Raw genomic sequence first — 15,020 nt, forward strand, 5'->3', positions numbered from 1 at the left:
GTGAGAAAGTGTTAAAGAGAGAAGCCATGCATGTGTAATAAACGAGAGCAAAAAGTGTGTGCGTCTGTCGATATTTTGTGTTTGTGTGAGAAGAAAAGATAAACGCGCGCACATCTGTGTGTATGTGTGTGTGCGTGTGCCTGAATGTGTGTATATACACTGTTGTTTATGCTGAGTCGACTGTTTCACCGCCTTGATGAAGCACACATACACAGACGGCCAAATACACTCTCCTGTCGGCACTGGTGAAATGTCCTCCTCCCTGCCTCCGTTTGAGATTTTTTCACCAAAAAAGGAAATGGAAAACTCGTAGCTGCATGGGGGAGGGAGGGGGTGGCTGGTGGTAGAAAGTGGGAGAGATATGAGTGTGGGAGAGGGAGAGAGGAGAAAGAAAGAAAGAGAGGGAGGATGTTCACATCTGGAGTTGCTCCATGGCACTTTCACTGGGGGGTCAGCTCCACACACGGACCCCTTTGGATTTATTGGAAGGAGGAGGCGGGCGGGGAGGTGACGGCTAGCAGGAAGGGTCAGAGGAAGAGCTGTAGAGAACTGTATCATATGGCACATGCACTCGGGGTTCAACAACATGTTCTCTTTCTCCTTGAATTGATCCCACGTCTTTGTTATCGCTGCCACCCACAATCAAGTTTACCCAACAGATGTTCCCGAAAAAACAGGACATGTCTGAGGAAGCATGACCTTTCGCTTGGCTCGAAGTGTGCAAGCAGCTGCAGCTGGCTTCTCGCGCGTCCTTACAAGAGGTTGATCACCTCGAACAAAAGATGTCAGGCTCGCAGTTTCGCTGCTAGGCCTGACATTTCACCAAAACGTCAGCCCTGGATGGAAAAACAAACAGTGGGACTTGTACTCAGGCTCTGAACATGACAAGACTGACACAAGCGGGCCGAGCAGGACTCCATCAGCCGTCTATAGTTGATGTAACGGGCTAGGCTGCCTGCCAGTCACGTCATTTACAATTTCACATAAAAGAGACGCTTTTGGTGCAGTTCACGCACTAAACACAGCTCAGTTTATTTTAATCAAGGCTGCACATGTGAATGTTTATACTGTATGTAGAATTGAGCTTTCCTTATCAGCCTATATCACAAAGTGGAACTTGAGGGACACTTTGCTTCCTAATGGAGACACTACAAGCTTAGTTTTGCTGCTGAACAAAAAGCTAAAATACACGATGAATCATAAACAGTAGCGTTGTTTAGCAAAACATGCTATCCTTTGCAGCACTTGTGTGCTCTTGTATAAAGTGCAGTACAGATTGTCATGGTTGATACCATGGCCTGAAGAAAAAATAAAGAATATAAAGATATGAAGAAAATCTTTACATATGCTCTATGGTTCATGCAGACACCGTGTCGCAGGATTTATGGGTTGAAGGCAAAGTCATGCATTTACTTCTAGTGGTCATTTGCTGCCTAGTATGTAGCTTTGTCTGGTGCAGATATTGATACACGGGATAAACAAAATCTATACTTAATGTATTTTAAGGTTCAGAGAGGATACCCTTCAGAAATACCTTTCAGTTTGATGATCAGACTATAAATACACATTTGTACCACACCGTGCATCACCAGACCTTTAAAAAATGACAGGTTGCAGTCATAAAACATACAGCATAGCATGAAACAGAACTGAATCTCTACTTATAAGGTAGCCCCAACCAAAGTGCATCAGAAGAGGAGTGGGGCTGATTGAATCATGTTAATACAGGCTCAGATCCCAAAGGTTTATAGAAAGTTGGCTCCATAAAAGCAGCAGTGAGGGATGATTAGCACAGACCCCATCCATATCGTTCCCAGATGTCTTCTCTGCCCTGTTTTCACCCAGCTGGATCACTTTTCAGCCGAAAATCAGAATCACTTATCGCAGTTTCAGAGGGAAGGAAATCCTCAGAACACAGAGTAAAAAGTGAGGTAAGATAAAAAAGAAATGAATTTTTTACCTGTGAAGTGCAGAAAATTTAACAAATCTAAGCTCTAAGATTTTTAAAAATCTGGAATATGAAAATACTTTAATTATTGTAAGCATCCATCTATTTGTTGTCCTTCATGGCTCCTTTCTTATACAGCTAATGAGTTTTGTGTTTAATCATGCTTTTATGTTTACGTTTAATTAAATCAAATACAATGTAGAGTATTTGTGGAAGAACTGAGTTAGTGTCTATTTTTACACTTGTGTGTGAAACAAAGCAACAGAGAAAAGTTAGGGAAAACTCTTTCTCTCAGTATGAATGTGATGTAATGTAAGTGCCTCATGTGATGTAAGAAAGTAGTTTGCGTGTCATCAATTTTCTTACATATGATTGAATTAACTTAAACCGAATCCACGTGTATCTGGACAGATTTACCAGCAGTTTGTCACTTTCAGACTGAAGATTTCAAGCAGCAACTTCACAATATGCAATTCTACCTCCCCATGTGGTCAGTCCCACAACATAAACACACCCATCCACACATACCAAGGACACAGCCAGGCAGACAGAAAGATGGAGTAACTGGCTAGCCATAGGTCTGATAGAAAAGGCAGGTCAAAGATATATTTAGGAACTAGACCGTTAAGTGACTCGGAAACATTGAGCAATATTTTGAGATCACTTCTGTATTCTATCAGAAGCCAGTGAAGTGATCTAAGTATAGGAGTACTGTGTTTGTCCCAGTGAAAGGTCTGGCTGCAGCGTTTTGAATGAGCTGGAGCTGTCCCATAGCCTTTCTGGGAAGTGCCGCAAGAATGACAGACAGTAATCTGGACTAGAGAAGATGAATGCATGAACCAGTTTTTCAGCGTTTCACTGAGACAAGATGGAGTCAACCATCTCGTACAGATGCACGAGGTACCCTTCAGTAACTGTATGAGACGCACCGGGTTTTCATCTAACTCCACTGTAAACCCATCTGCAGCTATATTAGACGCCCAGAGCAACCGGTCCCAGCGATGCACAAAGGCTTCCTGCCAGACAGCCTTTCTATCACATGGTTAATGTTGTGAAACGTTCACAGTTAAGTTACGCTTATGTACCAAAACTACTTAGGTTAGGTTGAGGAAATCATTGTTCACTTTTGGTTTGTTCGACCCATCCATCCATCCCACCTTCCTCTATTTGCAGACTTTCTTGCTTACTATACTACGTCATCTTGCTCTGAGCATCTGATATTGTGGATGCAGATATCGGATGGGTTTAGCTGCTCTCGGTTTCTAGCCTGCTCACTGGCTTTCAGAGACAGCGAGATCAGTTCGGAGTGGATCTCCTGCCTCTGACCTCCAGCAGCTACTACAAGGATCTCATCATTGTTTAACCGCAGAAGGTTTTGTGTCATCCAGCATTTGATGTCACTGATGGTTATTGTGTGAAAGTATTGTGCTTCTGTATGATTCAGCCGAGTGGCAACAGATATAGATTAAACAGTAAAGGGCCTAGAACTGACCCTTGTGGGACCCCACAGCGAATGTTAAAATTGTCAGATTTAACAATGACAAGAGACACAGAGAAATTGATGAAATTCATTTTCTCCTCTACTGAGACCACGTTATGGTCAATGGTGTGACAGGCTGCTGGCAGGTCTAGTAATACTAAAATGGAGGGTTTGTTTGAGCCACTGTCAATCTTCACTGATCATCTTTATGAGAGCTGTGCTCTGGTTAGTCCTGAAGCTGGATTGATTCACATCACACTGATTGTTGACAATTGTAGACAACCTTTTTCAAGTATATTACTAAGAAAAGGGATGTAGGTCTATAGTTGCCTTTATAGATCAGTCTAATTTGTTCTATTTTTTAGCATGCTTGAGGGAAGAGGGGAATAGTTGTGATTGTAAAAAACTGCTAACAATACTCAGTACGTCATGTGACAGACAGGGGAATACATGTTTAATGGAGCTGGTTCAAGGGAGCAGGTGGAGGAGCCCGGCTTGACCATTTGAGGTAGCGGGTGAAAAAAACGTGGTATGACTTTTCCACAGAAGAAGGTGTCAAATTCATGACATTTGATGGGTGAGTGAAACTCAGCAGGGACCGATCTTGTTGGGTCCAGCGGTTTGTCTTTTGTATTTTTATTCTTACCCCATTCCTCCAAAGAGGGAAAAATATCTCTCTGGTTTTTGTGTGTTTAGTGTTGTCACTAATTTGACCAAGAACACAGCTGAAGTTATCCACCACGGCATGCTGCGATGCTAGGGTGGGGGGTGCCATGTCAGCATAGTGACTGTTAAGCATGCCTGTTCCACTTTCATGCACAAAATGCTTATTTATGGTTCTGACCACATTTTTAGGAAGCCAGGTCACATGTGCTAGTATACCCGATGCTTGGTCAGGACCCCTTGTTGTCACTTTTTAAAGCACTGGGTCATTTTTTGAACGTGCACAATAGTTCGATAGACCTCTATAGAGTCATCTACACTCCCACTGCATCAAATAACTTAGTATAGAGCGAGGAAAGTCCACATTTGGAGTAAGGTCTGATGGCTGGATGGGTCATGCACAGGATTTTCACCAAGGGGACCAGGTTTGTGTCCTGTGTGAAGCCAAAAGTGAAGGTTGATTTCTTCTGGTAGTAACACACATAACTAAAGTACTTATTATTCTAAGCCACATCATGATCTTGTCCTAAACATAACCAACGTGCGTTTCACAACATTAACAATGTGTTCACGATTGTTCTCAGCAAGCTTTATTTTGAAAGTATAACCAGCTGTTGCTATCCAGACATTGTACATTTATTATTGCTAGGGGTATCCAGTGCCTTAAAAAGTGAGGCCATGGGGTCCTGGTTTAAGCATCCATATGTGACGAATTGGGAGTGTTGCATACGTGTGTGTGTGTGTGTGTGTGTGTGTGTGTGTGTATACGAAGGTATTTTGGCAAGTATAGGGATAAAACAGTGGCTGTACATATTGGCATCGAAGTATGTTCCACTGAAGAATAAAACATTTGAATGTATTTGATCTAGATGTGCTTTTCAATGGCTGTCTCCTCTCATATCTCCTCTTCTACGAGCTCACCTGAAACTCTCAAACCACAAGCACATTAGCACATTAAGTCAGTTTCACCGTGCTTTTCCACCTAGAATCGAATCGGTTAAAGTTCACTTTTAACTGACGTTATGCTGGTCTGGCAGCGGCTTGCTGGAACAAGCGCTGACCTAAAAAAAATGACATGAGATTCTCATTGAAAAACACATCAGGATCAAACATTGTCAAAATAAAATGGTTAATGTTTGTGTTTTATCTTTCAGTGGAACATTTTTCAGTGCCAATACATCTTTTTCCAATATAAGTGTTTCTCTTGTCAGAGCCGGATTTTATTTTCAGTGGCAAAATTCACTGTCACTGTTCGGGCCCCACAGGCAAAAAAACAAACCTGAGAGGTTAACTGAAAATAACAGTCAAAAGTGTAAAAATATCCCGCCCAGTTTTTGTTCATTAGCTCATTATGTTTTGTGACCTTAGGTAATTCCCAGCAGTGCTTCAACCAATTACCTCAGTCCGAACGCATCAACCTGAGTTTTTGTTCCATTGTTCTTGGACAGGATTCATGCATTGGGGTATTTTAATATACACCATACACTAAACTATATTCTGTATTTAGTGTCATACATACAGTTTATGCACTGCACCAGCATTGGCCAGCATTTCTACTCTGCTTGTGAATTTACGCTTAACTTGAGAGACATTGAATGAGTTAATGAATGAATGACCGTCATCTTATTTTTTGTTTGCCAAACATCAAGGCAGACATGCTCGGAGAAACTCGATCAAGCTCGAACCAGCAGCTGTGAGCGTTGCAGCAACTCGAGGTCACGTCCTGCTCGCTGCCTAGACAAGCACGACATGGTATGAGTCAGTTATCCAGTGTTACTGTTCACATCGCAGCCTGCTGTGTCCCATGTATCCCAAGTACCGCAGACAGTACGCCTCATCAGCTTTATTCGTCAGGTCGAGGAGAAGAAGACAAGAATTCTGTATGATCTGACTGTCTGAAGGCTTAATTGGAAGCAACTGACACACCTGGCAGGAGCAATAATTCTGTTGAGAGTGTCTCACCTGTTGATTACTGATTGGGAAACACCTTTGTGTGAATGACATGGTGTGTGTATATATAGCGAGGTGTGTTGTTTGTTCTTCCATGCTGCTCGGAGAAACCGAGTGGAATCAAAGTGTGGCTGTGAATTAATGACTTCCTGAACAAACAGCATTTTAAGCTGCTCCTGTCCTCGATGTGGCTTTGATAGTGGGGTTTGGGGAATTTCCTCTGATGGGAAACACCTCCGACTGTGGTGTGTCATTAGAACTGTTGAAATTTGGATACCTCATGCAAGATTAAAGTCTGGGGCGTGTTGACAAATTGCAGGCAGCTTCAATATTTTAAACCTCACTCATAGTTTGAATGTTAAATCTGTGCTAAAAACACACCAGCGTCCACATCTCTCATCAGTGTGTAATTTCCCTCAAACAATACATACGGGGTTAAGATTTAACAGATTGAGATGACTTTCCAAACTTGGGTGAAGTTAATATTACTTGGCTGCTCTGTTTCTGCAGGTGAGCAAGAGCTCTGAAGAGCTGGCTAAGCATTCCTAAGACTGCGTTTAGTCACTGGAGATGACTCCAAGACAAACTGTACTTGTCATAAAATTCCCATTGGAGGTCCCATCAGCTGGAGTTTCATATAAGCTGTTTTATTAATCCATCTTCAAAGAGTGTAACTGGAAGTGTGTGAGTCTACAGCCCAGTTATCAGCAGTGACGCAACAAAAGCTGAAAAACAGGCACCGAGGGGGGGGGGGGATCTCGCCTTTCACAGCAGACACATCACCAGGTTTCTGTCTTCAGTGTGAGTCACTCTACAAGTGAGTGCATTAAAAAAATCCACACACATTGTAGAGACAAGTGCAATTTCTGTGGGAATCAAAACTGTGGTCGTTTTGTTTTGTTCGCTGGATTACCTTGAATTCTGCAATCAAATACCGGGATTTTCTGGGATTTTCACTCCTTAAAAAACTCAGGAATCGGATAAAGGAGGTCACCTTTTGGCCACACAGTGTTTGATTACAGGTAGACACAGAGACATTATGTGACTATAAGAAGCAAGTTATGACTTTATTTAACAAGCAACAGAAGCAACATTAAGACAATAGCTAAAAGAGACAGACTATGAGTTTTGACAGAAGTTTTCCACCGTCGCTGCCACAGACGTCAAAAAGCAGAAAGTAAACCAGGTCCATGCATCTCCATGCTCTCTTCCTGCTCTCCCTGGCCTGTGTCATTACTCAGTTTAGTGTTAGGTGTTCACTTGACAAAGTGCACTGGTCCACCGCGGTCACGTCTGTTGTATGTAACCTCAGCAGACGGAGGTTAACCCCAAATGTCTGTGAGATTATAGTCTCATTGGTAATTCAGCATACCTCAGTGACTTCTTAACTGCATGTTTGCTAACGGAGAAGATGGAGAATGAGGTGATGCAGAGACAGAAATTAAGTTATGAAGCTTGTCAGTTTACAGTTTAACCCAAAGACTGAAATGTGTCCAAGATAGGGCAAATATAGACCTGCAGACATCAGGTTAAAGAACATGACATTTTCAGAGGTAGCCCTCTGTGCTTCGTCAATAAGACAGAAAAACTGATCTCCACGATGTCTGAAAGTCATGAGCTGGTTTCTGGCTGAGTATCTTTTTCAGTCTAGCTTTGTTCTGACATTTGTATTCATATTTCACTTTATTTTGATTGCTCTCATAACTCACTACTGCCACCTAAAGGCAAGTGTTTCCTTGCTGTGAGCGGCTGTAGCTGCATCAGCACTGGTGTGTGCTGTGTAGCCGTTGCCTTCTGCCTTTTACATGCATTCGTCTGTGTGTGTGTGCTCCAGGTTATTTATTTTCTTATATTGCAGTGTTTTTCTTATTGTGGAGTGTGGCATTAATTACAGGCCACTACCTCTAAACCCCCCTCACAATCAGCTGCAGCCCCTCTAGTCTCATAGTAGTAATGGCAAACTGTTAGTTTGATATTTAGTTACTGTATATACATTTTGTATTTGAAGCTCAGGTATTTTAGAGTTAATTTTAAAGATAACCCGCTGACGCAAAAATAAACTGTTCATTGATTGTTCAAAATTCACGTCTCTGAGTGTTTGAGAACTTGCCTGTGCTGGTGGGAACCCTCTTGTTTTGAAATGAAGCCAGAAATTAAGTCCGACTTCTGTGTACTAAATGTACTAAATTTATGTATTATTTGGCTGAAAGTCCCATGGTGGCCTGGTTGTTTAGATTTGGCCTGTAACAAGACCTGGTCGAGCCCTCTTCCCGGACGCTCATGGTCCCCAGAGGACAGATCCCTATAGCTGGTGATCTCCTGACTTTTCCTCTGGCGCCACCATGAGACATTTGTGATTCTGAGTGGAATTTCTTAACAACTATTTGTTTTATTGCCATGAAACTTGGTGCAGACACTCAAGATGCACTGATTAGCAAGGTAATTTCTGGGACTTGAGGGACTGAATATCAATACTACTACGATACTTGTACTTAATTTGTTGTATTCCCGCAGCAGAGGAACTATACCACAACAGAAAGTGAGACTGCACAGCAGAGCAGCTGTAGCGCCTCTCCGCATCCTAATGGCCTACGTATGTGCTGTGTGCCGGAGACAGAAAAAAACAACATGCATCTGTGTCCCAAGCTGACACTCACGGGGCTGGTGCTTGTTGGCGAGGTTTGGAGTCTGCTTCTGTGGCTTGGCCCGGGCTCTTGTCCTCTCCATTCACTCCCATCCGAGGTCAAGGAGTTGTGCTCGCTTGTGGGAAGCTCTTATACTGTCTTGTAATGAGCGCTCTCAGCAGGAAAACAAGGCCTTGTTTTTCCAGAGTTCAGGGTCGGATGCGTCCGCCGCTCTGATCCAACCTCCATTAAAATCCCTCCTTTCCTGAGGATGACTGATGACAACTGCATCTCCGGATAGCATCGCTGTCTGTGCACTCTTTAACAGTCTCAGAAGGCATACCTTTCACCTCAGCTGTAAAAAGTTAAATGTTATAAAGTTTGCCTTCAGAAATCACCTCATGGTGATAAATCTGCAGTAAATGTTGTATATATAGACAGTAAAAGTAACTGCATTTCACAGGCCCCACAGTGAACAGTGTGTTAGGACGTGATTGTTTTGCTTAGCCATTTTCTCCCTGCCCATACATTTTTACACTTTTAAGGGTTTTCTGTGGTTTTGGAACAAAAAGAGTTCATTAATGTGGGAGCGTAGGAATGTGATGAATTCTTATAAAGCAATTTAGACTTGGACATCTTCGGGACACAAGAGTATTAGTCACATCTTTTGTCTGAGTGTGGTTTGAGCTTTGCCCTTCTTGGTAATTGCTCTGGCGAAAAAACATAAAAATGTGAAATGTACAGTATGCAGTAAAAGCTTTGTATGATGAGAAAAGCCACTTGTGTCAGCAGATTATTATCATAGCTTACTTTTTTTTTTCTTGGTATTGTTGTAATCAGCATTACTGGCTTCGTCTCAGACTTTCTGAAGCCAGTGATGCTGATTTTGAAGCAAGGAAGCTTTGGAGGCTCAAAACAAGAAGTTTGGCAGCAGCTGGGGTGATATTCAAGGAGTGAAAACAAATAAAGATGTTCCTGATAAAAACTTTTTTTTTCCCTTTTAACCTGACTTCAAGGTCGAGTGGTGCAGGTGTTTGGAGATTCAACTTGTCAGCGGCTGAAAAGAAGGTAATAGGGTTTGAACTGCAACAGGAATTCTCTAGTGATTGTTAGGAAAGAACAGAGCCGTCGCAATCAGGCCAACAGCGAGGGAGATGAAAGACAGATCAAATGAGCCAAAGCTGCTGATGGTAAGTGAGAAGCCTCTTGATTACTTCCTGCTTCAGCGGGATTGAAGGTTGTCAATGAAAACATTTCTACAAGAGCATGTGTTTGAATCTGCTTGGGTTTATGAAACCGAGGTGATTGAATGGTGAAGGGTAAAATAGCTGCTGAGCATGCTCAGTGTATCTGCAGTCTGCTACCGCTGGCAGCTGGGCAGCTCTGTTGGAACAGTTGTTTGGACATAAGATGTTTGGAATGTGAAAAGTTTGAGGAGTGGATTCACCATGATTGACTGTTTAATTCAAAATGTCAGGAAGATTCAGCACTGAAAAAAAAAAGCAGCGAAACTCTCCAGCTCTTCTGGCGAAGGGCTGATCTGATTCTTGTCTCAGTAAGTTTAAAAATGAGAATTTGTGTTGGATTTTGATGGAAAGAAAAAGGGAGCACACAGAGCTTGGATCTTATCCATTCTGTATCAGTCATTTGAAAGGATTTACTTGGACAGGCAAATTATCAAGATGATGTATGTGATGTCAAGAGGCCGGTTTATTGATGTTGCAAATGTTTCTGAAATGAAGAGAGAGATCCAGATGGATAGAATTCATCAATTTCTGCGCCATCTTCATAATTTTTTTTTTTTTTTTTTTTTACCAACTTCATGAATTGCAAATGCCTGCCTAACAAAGTATTTCTCCCACGAGCTCATTTTGCCATAAAACACCCCCACAGATCTTCCAAAGGCATGTGAGAATGATGGTCAGGGAAAAACTCTGAAGTCACACATCTATCATCAAGTTCAACAAGGACGCCAGCAGAAGCCAACTGTCACGGATGGAAAAACATGGAGGCGTAAATATAACGCCCTGTGACTGATTTGTGTTTGATATTCTGGAAAATAAGGGGAAAAAAGTGCTTCTTTGTAAAATACAAACAGAGATTAATCATAAAATATGATTGATATGGTTGAATTCATTAGTATCCCCTCTTTTATTGTTTTCCTCTTTTCTTTTGGCTTTGCAGCTCTGTCACTGTCCAAAAACTTTCCAAACTCTTGACAAGGAAAAGAGAGTTTTTATTACATATTTGGGTTGCCAAATTGCACATGACCCTTACAGAGATCTCATGAATAGTACAGAAAGCCTTGCATCAGTTTCAGATGATCATGTCTCTCCATGTACTAGTAATTAATGGCTAATTTCTAGAATGTGTTTTATGTATTAATGGCTCCCTCTTGTGGTTATTTCTTTCATTGCACTCACAACCATGAGTGCCAACTAAAACCATAATGAGCATGTAATAACAGCATGTTATTGAGCAAATATAATTAAATGCAGGAAATTAAATGTTATCTGCTGCCATATCTCTAACACCACAGCTGCCACACTTTTGTCTATCCTCACCATGAACTAATTCTGTCAAAACATTGTTGATTAAAGTCATGATTCAGCTGCCCTTTGTCAGTAAGAGCAGTGGTCCATTGAAAAACCATCTAAATGAATAAAAGAAATGTTTGACATAATATCCGGGTTTGCAGCAAAGTTAGAGCTGTGTTCACAGAGTAAAAATCCTCCACAGGGATGAACTACATCACTTCACAAACAGTGTCACCAAATACATAAATATGACATGAAAAGAAGTCAATGCAGCGCTACATTTCGCAAACAAGGATGCGATTATTGTAACAGCAACAAAGCTTTTCCTGCGGGTTTTCTGGTTTGCTCTTCCTGCAACACACACCCCACATCCAGCCATACTTCAGGGGTCTGTCTCCTCCTGTGCAGTACTGATTCATTCCAAAAGGTGGCGCTACATGTCAAGTATCAGATCTACCATTCTACAACCTTCTTCTTCACTTTTCCTCTCCTGTAGCAGGAGTTTCTGACCCTCTCCTCAGCCTAAGACACATTTGGGTTAAATTAAGCTTTGTAAATAGCAACTAAACCTCATTAAAAGTGCTGCTTGTCCCATGCATGCCCTGGGTTTTCCACTTGCTTATTATAAAAAGAATTACTTGATACGTCATCGTTTGTCCCTGGGAAATCCTACCGTTCCTCGCTTCTTTTTGCAGAGAGTGTCGAGCACACAGTCAGCTACAGACACAACAGATGATATGTAGAAGGTCAATGAATCTCTCAAGGGCAGTCGAACATCTGGCGTGAACGTTGAATGCTGAACCCAAGTTGCACTCGCTACACCACCCTCATGCCACAGTTTTGATTTCCATTTCAAGTGACTTATGTCTTTTAACTATAATCAGATGTAGATTTGTCCTTCTCACAAAGAGCGTTGGCTTCCTCAAAACATGAAATAGTTCTGTTATTTTGATTTAGCAGCCCTCTTTTTATAGATATCTGTTGCTGATCAAACATGCCAGGCTGTCAGTGTTGATGTACAATTTTTGGAATATTTCGAATCGAAGAGGACATTTTCTCTTTGTAGATCTCCAGATTCAACTTCTCAGATCTTGAGCCATACAGAGAGGACGGTTGTGGAGCTTTAGAGATGGAAATTATCATGGATCGGTAGGATTGCTGACAGGACATCTCCGAAGGCTAATTTTTAAAGAGCTGGAAGTTACTATTTTGGGAGAAGAGAGTCCACGAGATGTACTCGCTGGTGACTCAGTTGGCGAGTCCATCGGCCTCATGCACCCCAGATCTTTAATTCACCCACTGAGGATTTATGCAAGAATTATGTCACCGATGTTGGGCATATGGGACTGAAAAGCATTCTAAAGGAAATGTTCCAACTATCTACAGTAAGAAAGAACAAGACATCACTGAAATAATGAACAGAAAGTAGGATAGCTGTTTTCCATTTACATCTTGTGTCTGTAATTACCAAGATTTTGACATATGTCCCAGGACGGATCAATGGAGGTGAATGGAGTCATTATTCACGGCACTGAACAATTACATTTGACTGTTTGAACAGCAACACGCCTTAAGCCCCCTTCACACATGCAGTCTGTCCCTGAAATGTTCCGGAACATTTCCCACACGGGGTCAGGGGTGAAAGAGGGCAGGGATGGATATTCAGGGAAATCTGTACAGTTTCCCACATCAAGACCCCGTAACGTGCAGCTGTTTTGTGAATGAAAGCAGTCAATTCATAGAACTTGTAGTGAACACTTTCCTGTATTTGCCACATTTAAAAGGAAATAGTTCCTCATGAAAGCTTTAAAGTTAAGAGTGTTGATTTGGTGAGTTTTTTTAAATGGTCAAATATTGAACACTTTTTCTCCATGTTTACTGTTTAAACTGGCATAAACAAACTATAGTAAGAGCATCGGAGTTCGCTCTTGACCTTGGGAACAGCTTGTGTGACAAAATGGGATGATGGTGCTGCTGGCAACACAGAAGAGGGAGTGCCTTTTATTTATTTATGTGTTTGCAAGCCTTTTTGTGACGCATCTCTTTTCTATGCAGCCATTCCTTCAGTCTTGGACATTGTTTTCGTTTGGTAGATGGCAAAATAATCTCAACTCAAAGCTTCACTCATTTCAACTGATGCTTTCAGCTGCATCTTTCACTCACTGTCCCACATTTAGGTCTTGTGATAGTACCTGAGCCAGCTCCATTGCCTGATGAAGGAAAAATGAGAAAAACTAGTATAACTGAACCTTAGCAGCATTAGAAAGCATTAATCAATTAGATTTACTTGTTGCCTACGTCTACATAAGACCTGTCAGTAAATTTGAGAGTGATATCAGGCTCTGATTTGGAGTTTGGGTGTAGTGGTGGTACCCTTTTGTTTACACTTGGATCAGGGATTGTATGTTTAAGTCGTGCAGACATGGACTTGGTGTTCTCTGTTGACGTGATGCACTCCCTGGGGTCTGGCTCAAACCGAGGCAATGAAATCATTCAGTGCTATGGATCTTGGCAAAATCGAGGGCACCCATATACTCCAAAGATTTACCATTCATTTCTCTTGGAAAACACGGGAGTTGGGAGCAAGAGAGCGAAAAAGAGAGAGTGGGAGGTGAGGGAGAGCTCTGTCCAACGGAGCCAGCGTCAGAATTTATGGTCAGGAAGAGCGATGAATGTGTATTTTACGGTGCATACGCTACCATTCCCCCTGCCCTCCCTTTCGGTAATGAGAAACGGCTGTTTTGTTGTAGGGCCAAGGCATGGTATACCCCCTCCCTTCTGGCTATGACACACCATTAGTTTTTATTTCTGTCTCTGCTTTTACGACCCCTGCCCAGGCGCCAGCATTTGGCCGGTGATCGGGACCATCACACCATCTGAGCTCTTCCACCTCCCAAGATGGCCTCCTGTAGCCTGAGGAGGGCCATACCATAACTGCTGAGGCCTCTAAATAGATAGCGTCATACTCCTTGCAGATCAAAAAAAAAATTGTCAGAATAGTCCTGATTGATCAAGACTGCCTGCCCTTGTCACGCTTAGTCTGTTGTATGAGCAAATGTTTACTGTTACTGCTTCATTGATAACAGATTGATGATTAAATTACCCCCATAAAGGATAATTCCTGTTCGTTGCAACTTGGGTCTTATATCATAGTTCTGGCCATTATTCCTATTGGTTATGTAATTGTACTGCTGGTGAAGTAATTGCTGTCATCTGAGAACATGGCGGCATTGCTTGGCAAAAACACGAGCGGTCAGACAATCAGAAAACAAGTTCATCCAGACTATCTAAACCACTTTACTTGGAGGTAAAACCACAACTGAGCGCCTCTAAAATGTTATTGACAATCCCTCCATCTCAAAGCTTTACTTTTATTGTTATTGTTATGTATTTTAAATCACGCTGTTTGTTGATGCTGCGCCTGTCGTCATCCTTGTATTGTTTTACATGCAATGCGGTGGACTCCACAATAAGCTAACTAACTAACTAACAGTCTGGTTAACCTCGAGGTTTGTTTAAAAACTGCATGATTGTGTAACTCCTCGTGTTTTCTTTCTCTCAGCTATTAAGTCAGCGAGTGCAATGTTATGATAGCGGCTAGAAATAATGGCCATAAATATGAAAATAAAGCCCAAGTTATGCATGAGAATTTGTCCTGATGTGTAAAATGTGTCATATATGAAGAATATGAAGCATACCATGCAATGATTATGGATAAATAAACGCTGGAGCAGTAGCAGCCAATAGCATGAGACCGAAATCAAACAAACTAATAGCAAAGTCAGTGTATGACTGAAGTTTCATCAGCTTCATCTGAA

The sequence above is a fragment of the Chelmon rostratus genome, chromosome 8 (genome assembly GCF_017976325.1).
Source record: "Chelmon rostratus isolate fCheRos1 chromosome 8, fCheRos1.pri, whole genome shotgun sequence".
In the NCBI taxonomy this organism is placed as follows: Eukaryota; Metazoa; Chordata; class Actinopteri; order Chaetodontiformes; family Chaetodontidae; genus Chelmon; species Chelmon rostratus.